This window comes from Cricetulus griseus, chromosome 3 (assembly GCF_003668045.3).
Source record: "Cricetulus griseus strain 17A/GY chromosome 3, alternate assembly CriGri-PICRH-1.0, whole genome shotgun sequence".
Taxonomy (NCBI): Eukaryota; Metazoa; Chordata; class Mammalia; order Rodentia; family Cricetidae; genus Cricetulus; species Cricetulus griseus.
The window spans coordinates 29,676,897-29,687,221 of NC_048596.1; positions in this window are offsets into that span (position 1 = coordinate 29,676,897).

Here is a 10,325-nt window from a genome sequence, read left to right on the forward strand (position 1 = left end):
TGACTCATTTCTGCCTTGCTGTGAGAGATAGAAAAGAAACGCTCTAACTCTGCAGGTCAGGCCTGGTATCACCTCTTCCTGTACTAATGAGAATGACGTTCCAACCATTCATTTTAAGTATTAACAACTGTAAATATAATTAAGCCTATTGAGAAATATTACATGACAAGAGGCAGATTTTTCTTCCTCTTCGTCCCTGAGCTGTAAAATTAAGAGAACCGTAGCCCTGTCATTAAAGAAAGGCTTTCAAGGACTTCTGAGAGTCTGAGGGCATCGTCCTAGTCTGCTTTTTAATTCCCCCTAAGTTGAGAAGGCTGCTCTCAGTGGATTCACTAACTGGCATGAGCTAAAGAGAGATCCAAGCCTCTCTGGGGAGCTAAGTAATTACCCTTGTTATTCTGACTCCAGTCATCGGTTTTGCACCTTTGTGCAGACAACAAATTAACGTGCAAATGCTCCAGGTCCCAAACTGGAAATGTCTCCAGGAGGAATAGTTTGAATGGAGAAGACAGACTTTGCATTTTTAATGACCCACTTTGGATTCCTAGAAATGCGAGTCATAAAATTATTGTGTGATGTCACTTCAGCACGAGGACTGGGGCAGAGCACCGCATTCTAGTTTAGCCATTCTGCCGTATAAATGTGTGCCCACACATAGTCACACTGCAAACCTTACTGCACTCCATGCTGAGCTACTACTCCCTAAGATCTTCCCGACATTCAGTTTTACCACATGAATCACCTCTAAGTGAATGACAATACACACTCACATAAAAATTTGAGTATTGGCTCTTTTTTTTCTCATTTTCAGACAATTTTATAATACCATGTTTCTTAAAGCCATCCACTTCTCTCCAGCATCACTGGCATGACCCTCATTAAGTTCTTGGTGGCGGAACAAAAGGCTCCACCAAGGTGTCAAGTCTCGGCAGGTTGATGAATCTCATCCATTCTTTATAGCAGAGGTTTCTTAAACACAATGTGGATTAATAGCCTTTTAATGGATACTCTAAAAGTACATTAAAATATACTTAAAATTGGTTGAAGACATCCTTGATTTTGACAGACCTACAGAGCCATCTCCATGCCCAGGACAGAGAACAATTAAAATCATCTTCTAGTCTTCTCACACTGCTGCTTGGCCAGCCCTGATCCTGGGCTACCACTTAGTTATAGCTTTGCTTTTGGAGTTTTGCCTGCATGCCAAAGTTGTGTAAGTGGAGTAAGGCAGTGGTGGCATTTTTACTCCTATGTATTTCAATAATTATAATGTATGATATTCATTCACATTGCTGAGTGAGTCAGTGTGGCCCATTCCTTTTTATTACTTGAGTAATAGTCCACTTTATATATCTATCCATTGACCTACTGATGAACATTTGAGTTGTTCCAGGCATGGCTGATTAGAAATACTGCCACACCATAAACACATGAAAACTTGTTTTTGTTAGTGTGCATTCTTGTATCTGTAGGATGAATAACTAAGAGTGGCACCAGTGAATCATATGGTAAGTATCTGTGATTGTCAAATTCTTATAAATACGGCTTTCCATTCCATCACTAATGTAAGTATGGGTTCCATTTGACCCACATCTTAACCATCATTCAGTATTGTTCGGTTAGGTTTTAGTTGTGGGTCATTCACTTCATATGATATTTTGTAATTTAAGCCAAGCAATGTTCAGCCAACTCTCAGAACATCTCATATTAGATAACACGAGGATAAGAAAGCTAGAAAACAAAAAGTATTTATACACGTAGAGACATTGCATATGTGTACCCACAAACATATCCATAGTAAAATAAAGGTGAGATACATATGAAACTAACATTCTTTATCCCTGCAATTGGTTGTAGCTGTTGTTTTCATAATAACTACATTCTCTTGTTATACATTCCATATTACATTTGCTTGTACCATGCTTGTGGTTCTAATCCAAACAGAGGTGTAATTTACCTGAGGAGGGTGTGAGCTGTGCCTGTTCCACATTGATTTTAGTCAAGTGATACACTACAAGGAAGAAACACCCTATCTATAGACCCTCTTATATTCCATATAGACTCTTCCTTGCCTATGTTGTATAGTAGAAGTCTAATTTCCCCTTGGTAATTAGGAATTACCCCAGTCAGCACAGTAACTTTCTCCTGTTTCTGTTGATCTAGAAACATGAAGAATCCACAGCGACTAGTTATGATAAATGACTTGCTTTCCCCCCTTTATTTCTCTTCCTCTTTTTCTATTTCTCTTCACCCCAAATCCCTCTATCTTATGGTATTATTCTCCCTAAGATGTCCCAAAACTCCATGTGTATGGCAAGCTGGCCTTAATCTCATAATTCTTCTGCACCAGCCTCTTCAGTGCTGGTGTCATTAGTATCCTTTCCTGGGGTTTCTCCTCACTTCTGTGGAAAACATGTACCAAGATGCACCTTTTTTTTGTTTGTACTTTCAAGGCAGGATCTCACCATGTAGTTCTAGTTGTCCTGGAATGTACTCTATAGACCAGGCTGACTTCAAACTCACAGAGATCCACCTGCCTCTGCCTTATGAGTACTGGTATTAAAGACTTGTGCCACCATGCCTGATTTCAAGATGCAATCTTTAACTACCCTCATAAATCTGGGGTTAAAACTTCGGTTCAACTTTGGCTTAACTGTCACACATCCTCACTTTGAACAATCAAACCTCAATAGCAAAACAAGTCCTGCCTTACCAACACAGTGAGAGTGGGGACAGGAAGCTACTGTAGTAGCAGAGAGAGTGTGATGGGCATGGGTGCTTGTCATCTATAGAAGAGGCTAGTGCAGACAGATGGACAGCTGTCCAGGACAGAAACCAATCAGGTGATGTTTGAAAATGTTGAGTGTACGATTTGGGTTTTAATCATCAAAGCATTATATAAATGAGAAAATGTACTCAGAATGCCTTCACAGCTGCCCTACGTATTATTACAGCCTGCCCTGACTCTGCTGTCTCAAGAGTATGACTTTGCTGAAACACTGGCTGATGTCCTACCTCATCTGCTGTACATGGTAGTTGGGAGTGTTTGATGAGGTTAAATAAGAAACAGTGCCAGACTGATGTAAGCCTAGGACAGCACTTGCTCAGTTGTGGGTCCACCCTCTGACCTCCCTTCTGTGCTCTACACATGTGCATCTAAAAACTCTCATTGGTTGGGTCTGTGAGGATGCTGCAAGGACATCTTGGAAGCAATGTATATAAAACTGATCCTGTTTCCCAGTCTTCCCCTCGTGGCAGCTCATCTACACATAAATCCAGTGTAATTCAGGGAGCTAGCCCAATGTCTCCCTGTGTCATTCTTCTCATGCCCACATTGTCATCTGTTCCTGTTGATTCATTTTCCCACTTGGTTCTCAACTCTATGCAATCGCTATGTATTTTCTGTAGTACTGTAATTGTCTCTTTTTATGCTGCCATTCTGTTTCCTTGTCCCTTCTTAACCCATCCTCAAAGGATCAGTCAGAGTAATCACTGCCAAACTCCTGGATTTCTTCTTTAGGTAGCAGGATTTCTGAGAAGTCCATCTGTAGCTATGCCAATAAACAAATGCTTTGCTCCTTTGCCCAATTAGAATCATCCCGGAGCTTCACCAATCTTGATTTTTTTTTCTGTTCAATTAGATTAAATGTATTCCTTTTTTAGGATAAGGTATGCCAGGAGGCATTTTGTCAAAATAAACATTTCTTGGAGAATAAAAACAGACAGTGCCTTGCATTGAATTATAATCTGTTGCCATCTGAATTTTTCTGATAAGTAGGGGTTTAGTTTCAAAAACAATTAGGATGTCTATAAAAGTAGAAATTGTTTTATCTTTCATCAGGCAGCTATTAACATAGAACCATGAGACAATATTTGTATATTTAGATAGAATAGATATGTAGTAATTGAATATTATTTTAAACACACAAGCTTACCAAATACAATGGGTATTTTTAGTCTTGAAGAGAATCAGGGTTTGGCCAGTTTGTACTATACTAATGAAAACAAAACAGGCAAAGCATTTACTTTATAATTTTTTTTGCATTTAAAATCAACATGTTAAAATGGCACTATACCGCCCCCACAAGATGCATGTTTATTACAGAAAGACAATGGTCACTCTATAGTGGAGAAACCCTGCAATCTTTTGCTTTACCACATGGTCAAAGTAATATCATTAATGAAACTAATTGACATCAGCGGTTTCCTAATATGATGGACCAAGACAAACAACATTTTGATTCCTGCCAGAAGTATAAACCTGATCCCAGTCCCCAAGAAACATCAGACAGGACCAAATTGTCTGGCCTGTGCCCTTTAAAAATACCAATGTCATGAAACACAACAATGACTAAGGAACCGAACCATCCCAGAGTAAAGGAAATTTAACTAGATACAACTTATGGCCTGGAAACTTTTATTCACTTAAAGGTCTTAATTGGACAGTTGGAAAGCACAGAATGAAGTTTATAGCTTAGATAATGGCATTGCTTCAATATTAATTTCCTGGTGTATTGTGACTGTCTCAAACAGTGTAGGTATCTTTAGGGAATCCAAATATCAGAGCTATTATATATCCTTAAACTTCATTTCAAATCATGGGGGATAAAAATGCCTCAGTGTGTGTTTATATACATTGATATATATACACATTGAGACAACAAACAAAGGCAAATAAAACAAAATTTTAACATTTAGCTAATCTGTGTAGGAGATACACAGAAATCTTTGTATCTACTACTCTTATAATTTTACTTCAAGTGTACATTTCTGTCAAACAAATTAAAGAAAAATATACTGCCTATATTATAGACTTTTGGAAACATCATCTCTTTAAAGAGAGATTTCATTATCTGCCTGAGAAATGTTCTTTCTTCAAAATTCTTTCTTCAATCTTTCTCTCCTGCCCTTTTGTTCTCAGTCTCTCCTCAGTGGCCAATGAGATGTTTCTCTCTACCCATGCCTGAAAGAAAGGGAGGGGACTGGCTTTGCTATTTATGTTGTTTAGCATTAAATGTAAACACACACACACACACACACACACACACACACACACACACAGAGAGAGAGAGAGAGAGAGAGAGAGAGAGAGAGAGAGAGAGAGAGAGAGAGAGAGAGAGACTTGTGTGTGTTAAACAGAATACATCAGCAAAATAATATTGTTCAGGGCTGTTGCAGCTGTCTCTTTCTCTCTTCTGGCTCCCTCCCTCCTCTCCCTCCTCCCTCCCTCCCTCCCTCCCTCCCTCCTCCCTCCCTCTTCTCCATAGAAGGATAATTACTTAAGGAAAGGAAAAGGACTAATGGGAGGAGTCAAGCAAGGGAAGGCAGTGGACAAATAAACAAATAAACAAAGTACTATGTATGGAAAATTAATTAGATTTTTCTCTAATTTCTTGCAAGGTTTACAGTTTGGGTTTATTGATAGCTGTGCACATTACATTTTTGATTTATTGAAAACATAGGCTCTCAAAAGGAAGCTGTGTATTACCTACAAGTGTTTTTAAACTATTCTGATTTGTAGATATTTACAAAAGCCACTGGTTGTGATTTTTTTCTTCCTGGTATGAGACTGTTCCAGCCCAAAGATGATTTTGCTTGGACCTCTGTAGGAATATAATGGCACTGAATGTGAACTGTGTATGTTGAAATGCTAGAGGGCCGGGGGGGGGGGCGTGGGTGGGAGGGGGGCTGGTTTATAGACACTCTCACACATGTTTTCTCTGCCTCCCTCCCACTTTCAACATGACCTTCAGTTGTCAGGCTTAACTCTCCTAGTTTTATTTGGCTGTTGAACCTAATTATAATGAGCGAAAGGCTCTGAGACTTATCACAGATGAGGTGGTGAGGCTTTTTCAGAAATGTTGCCTTCAAATAGACATTTGAGGTTTAATTTATCTGTGGCTCCTAACAGCTGTGTGCACTCCTCAAAAATTTAGTCCCCCATAGAGATTACTTATCACAGAAAATAAGATGTTTGTGGGTATAGGCACGTGGGTGGGAACTCTAAGGTTTAAATTGCATAAATATTTATGTAGAGAAGAAATACTATGGTCAAGTAAAGTGATGTGGTATTATTCCATTTGTATGGTGAGAGTCAATTTTTTTTTTATTTTTGACACTATTATTTCCAAGGTTAAGTTTCTTTTCACACATGAGGTTGAATGGTTTCAATATATTGTCTTAAACCATTTGCACTGATGTTTATGGCTATTCTTCACTTTCTAAGAATTTGTTAAGCTGATTAAAAATGACAGTGAACACTGGAAAATTGTAGCTTCCTCTCTCATAGAACAGCTTACCTTTTAAAAAAGGAGCTATATTATTATTTTTATGTATGTGCACCTCAGGGTGTATGTATCTTACAGTGAGTGCCCACAGAGGCCAAAAGAGAGAGTTAGATGTCATGGAATTGGAACTGCAGGTTATTGTGAACTCTGCAACAAGGATGCTAGGAACCAAACTCAGGTCCTCTTCAAGACCAGTAGCACTATTAATGGCTGAGATGTACTTCTACAAGTTTACATAGAATTAAAACATTCCATGTGAAAACCTGGTAACTAGAAGCTTTTGAAGACATATTTCCTTTCCATGGATTATAGATGTCAGACTTCAAATGTTGAAGATGTTGAATGGAAGAAAAGAGGGGGTTTTTTAATAAGAGGAAGATGGGTGTTGAAAAATATAAAGGAAAATATTTATGTAAGCAATGAGTATATTGTGGTTAAATACTCTGTGTGCAAAATTTGCATAAGTCATATGAAGCAATTTCAGTGTGATTTTTAAAAAAAAAAACATACTGAACTGTTTTAGAGCAACTTAAGGTTTACAGCAAATATGGCAGAAGATGAAATACACCTCACTCAGAGTTTCTGTAAATCCTTGTTTGCACACATGTAGGTTTTCCCTTTCTAAAAGATATCCTCACTGGAGTAGGGAATTTGATATACTTGATAGACCTAAACTGATATATCTTTATCTATCATCAAAGCCCATAATTCATGTTGGGATTCAGTATTTATATATTCATTCAGTTACTTTTGACAAATTTATCCTTTTATTCTCATATGGAAGAGTTTCATGGCTCCCAGAACTCATCTGTATATCATTTCCGATATCCCTCCTGTTTAACTTCCAGCCATCCTGTTTTTTTCCTACATTTCCAGAATGTAGTGGAGTTGGAATCATATAGTATGCAATATGTTTAGATTGATGTATTTTACTTCATAAGGTGTATTTCACCTTCCCCCACATGGTTTTTGTGACTCAGTTGCTCATCGCTTTTAGTCTTTAATAATATGCTATTGCCTGGTTGATCTATGAATTGCTTCTGCTAAAAGATACATTGGTTGTTTCCAAGTTTAGGACAATTGTGAAAAAAATCTATAAGCATCTGTGTACACATTTTTGAGTATATTTTATTGTTCAATACATTTGAGTAACCATGGAGACTTGTAGTTATTGGAGTGTATGTAAATATGCTTGGATGTACACAAATAATAAAATAATAAAAACCCAGAGACAGACATTGGGGTTCAAGCTGAAGATCAGAAAAGCAAAGCAGCCAACCACTAGAGAGTTCTCACCTCTACAAAGGCTCAGACCAAAGGGGGTGATCCTGTCCTCAGTGTGACTGCAGACTGACTGACTCCTGTCTCCTCCAATCTTACATTCCTCTCTAGTGCTTGTCCTGTGCCACCACTGCCTAGCCTCTATGGCTAACTAGTGTGGCTCCTGGGATTAAAGGTGTGTGTCACCACTGCCTGGCCTGTATGGCTGACTAGTGTGGCTAGATTTGCACTCTGATCTTCAGGCAAGCTTTATTTTTTTAGATCATAAACAAAGTATCACCACATTTGGCTTTCTGTGACTATGCTTGATCTATCCAGCTTGTTCTAGGATAGCTAAATAATTTCATATTGCCATTAACAATGAACAAGAGCTTCTCTTGCTATAAAGCTCTGCAGCTACTTGAAGTTGTCAGTGTTTGGTATTTTGGTCATCTTGGTAGATGTGTAATTGTAAATCACATGGTTATTGTTGTTTAATGGTTCTGGGAATTGAAGGACTTGCATATGTTAGGCAATGTTTTGCCACTGAGTCACCCCCTCCCAGAATGCATTGTTTTATTCTGAAATTCCCTAATGTCCTAGGATGTTGAAAAGCTTTTATGATGTTTGCTGTCCTTGTGTCCTTTTTAGTTAGGTATCTGTTCAGACTGTTGTTCAATTTTCTGTCAGATTGCTTATTTTCCTATTGTTAGTTCTGAAAGGTTTGTATAAGTTTCAATGAGCTGTGGTGGTACACATCTTTAATCCCCGCCCTTGGGAGGCAGTGGCAGGAAGATCTCTGTGAGTTCAAGGATAACCTGGTCTACATAACAAGTTGTAGGTCAGCCAGGGCTCCATAATAGAACCCTGACTCCAAAAAGAGGAATTTTTTCTTTTCTTTTTTCTATTTGAGACAGGGTTTCTCTGTGATTTTGGAGGCTGTCCCGGAACTAGCTCTTGTAGACCATCCTGGTCTCAAACTCACAGAGATCCGCCTGCCTCTGCCTCCCCAGTACTGGGATTAAAGGCAAAAGAGGAATTTTTTATATTTGTATATTATTGATAATAGTCATTTACCATATGTTTTGAATAGTCCTTCTAGTCTGTGGCTGTCTTCTTATCCTCTTTTTCTGAACATATGTTTTTGATTTTCAATGGAATTTAGCTCATCATTTGTTTTATCTATTGTATGCTAATTGTATCCAAAAGGTCATTGCATACCCATGACATCTAGATTTTTCTTCATTTTGATCATCTAGGAACTCTGTAGTTTTACATGGTTGTGTAATATAGTTAGTCCTTCTGCCCTCAGCCTCCTAAGTGCTGGCTTTATAGGTGTGTGATTCTGCTTTTGCAGCTTTCATTGGAATTTTGTAGTTTTCTTTATATACTCCTTTTTATATTCTGTTAGATCTGGAATTATTACATTCTGGAGGGGATTAATATAAATGGTAACATGCCTTTACTTTCAGACTCTACTTCCCCATTTCTTATATTTCAAAGAATGATTGATTTTCTTTTTAAATTAACCTGTATACTCCAACCTTACTGTAACTGGCAAATAGCTTCCATTTTAGATCCAAAGGTCTTGTTAGCTTGAGTTTTCTTCCTGGATTACTAACAAGGACTTTTGTTTCTTCTTGGCAATTAATATACTTGTAATTTCCTTGTCTTATTGCAGAAGCCACAGCTTCTCATGTGATGCTAAGAAGACTGGCTAAGAGGGAATAACTTTACCTTCTCCTTGATGTTAGGAATCATCAGACTTACAATGTTAGTTATAAATACTTTTGTACTTGTTCTTTATAAAAATGAGGATGTATGCTATTCTTTACTGAGGTTGTTTCTTTGTTTTCTATTTTAATTAAATTAAAACAATTCTATTTTACATATCAATCCCAGTTTCCTCTCCCTCCAGACCTCCCTCTCCCCCACCATCTCCCAAACCCACCCCTATCCACTCCTTGGGGAGGGTGAATGTACTTTTTGAAGCAAGTGGTTGCTGAATACTTGCAAATTAACTAGGTGTTGTCAAAACGAGATGGTAACTGTCACCAGGGGTCAGGAATGCACTTGAAAACATACACTAGTTATTGTTGCTCTAGTTTCTGCCTCTTCTGGCCTTTAGTGGGTGGGGAATGTGCTAAAATTCTATGTTCATGCTGGTGTTAATGGAGATTGCAATTTGTTTCTAATCATTACAAATATGTTGTTTGCATCTTTTGGTAGTATTCCTTTGTGAGTGATGTGTGTTCTAGAGTGTCTTTATGGACATCACATACAAATTCTTAATTATGGTCAACAGAAACTAAGCTATTTTCTTTTACAACTTGGAAACACATACACACACGCACACGCACACGCACACGCACACGCACACGCACACGCACACACACTGTAAATCACAAGGTAACATTATTCTTTTCTGTGTTAGCAAACTGGCCTGTTCTGTGAAATACAACTTGCAGCTTAATAATCGGCTTTCAAAATCTATGGTTGCTTTTGCTGGTAAAAGCCAACCTCTAGGGTACATGCCAGGAAACTTGAATTACATTCAAGTTTATCTTTCTTTATTTTAGAATCACCAAAGTATTTTCAAAGTTGTTGTAATAACTTATACCTATGAAGAATGGATAATCTATTGTTTCATACCCTTCATTTCAAGTATGTAGAAAATATATGCATATGTGTTATCATACTTTATGCAAATTTTATGCATATAAATATTTAATATTAATTAACAGTTTCCAGTTTCACTAATTGTTCTTACTACTGCTG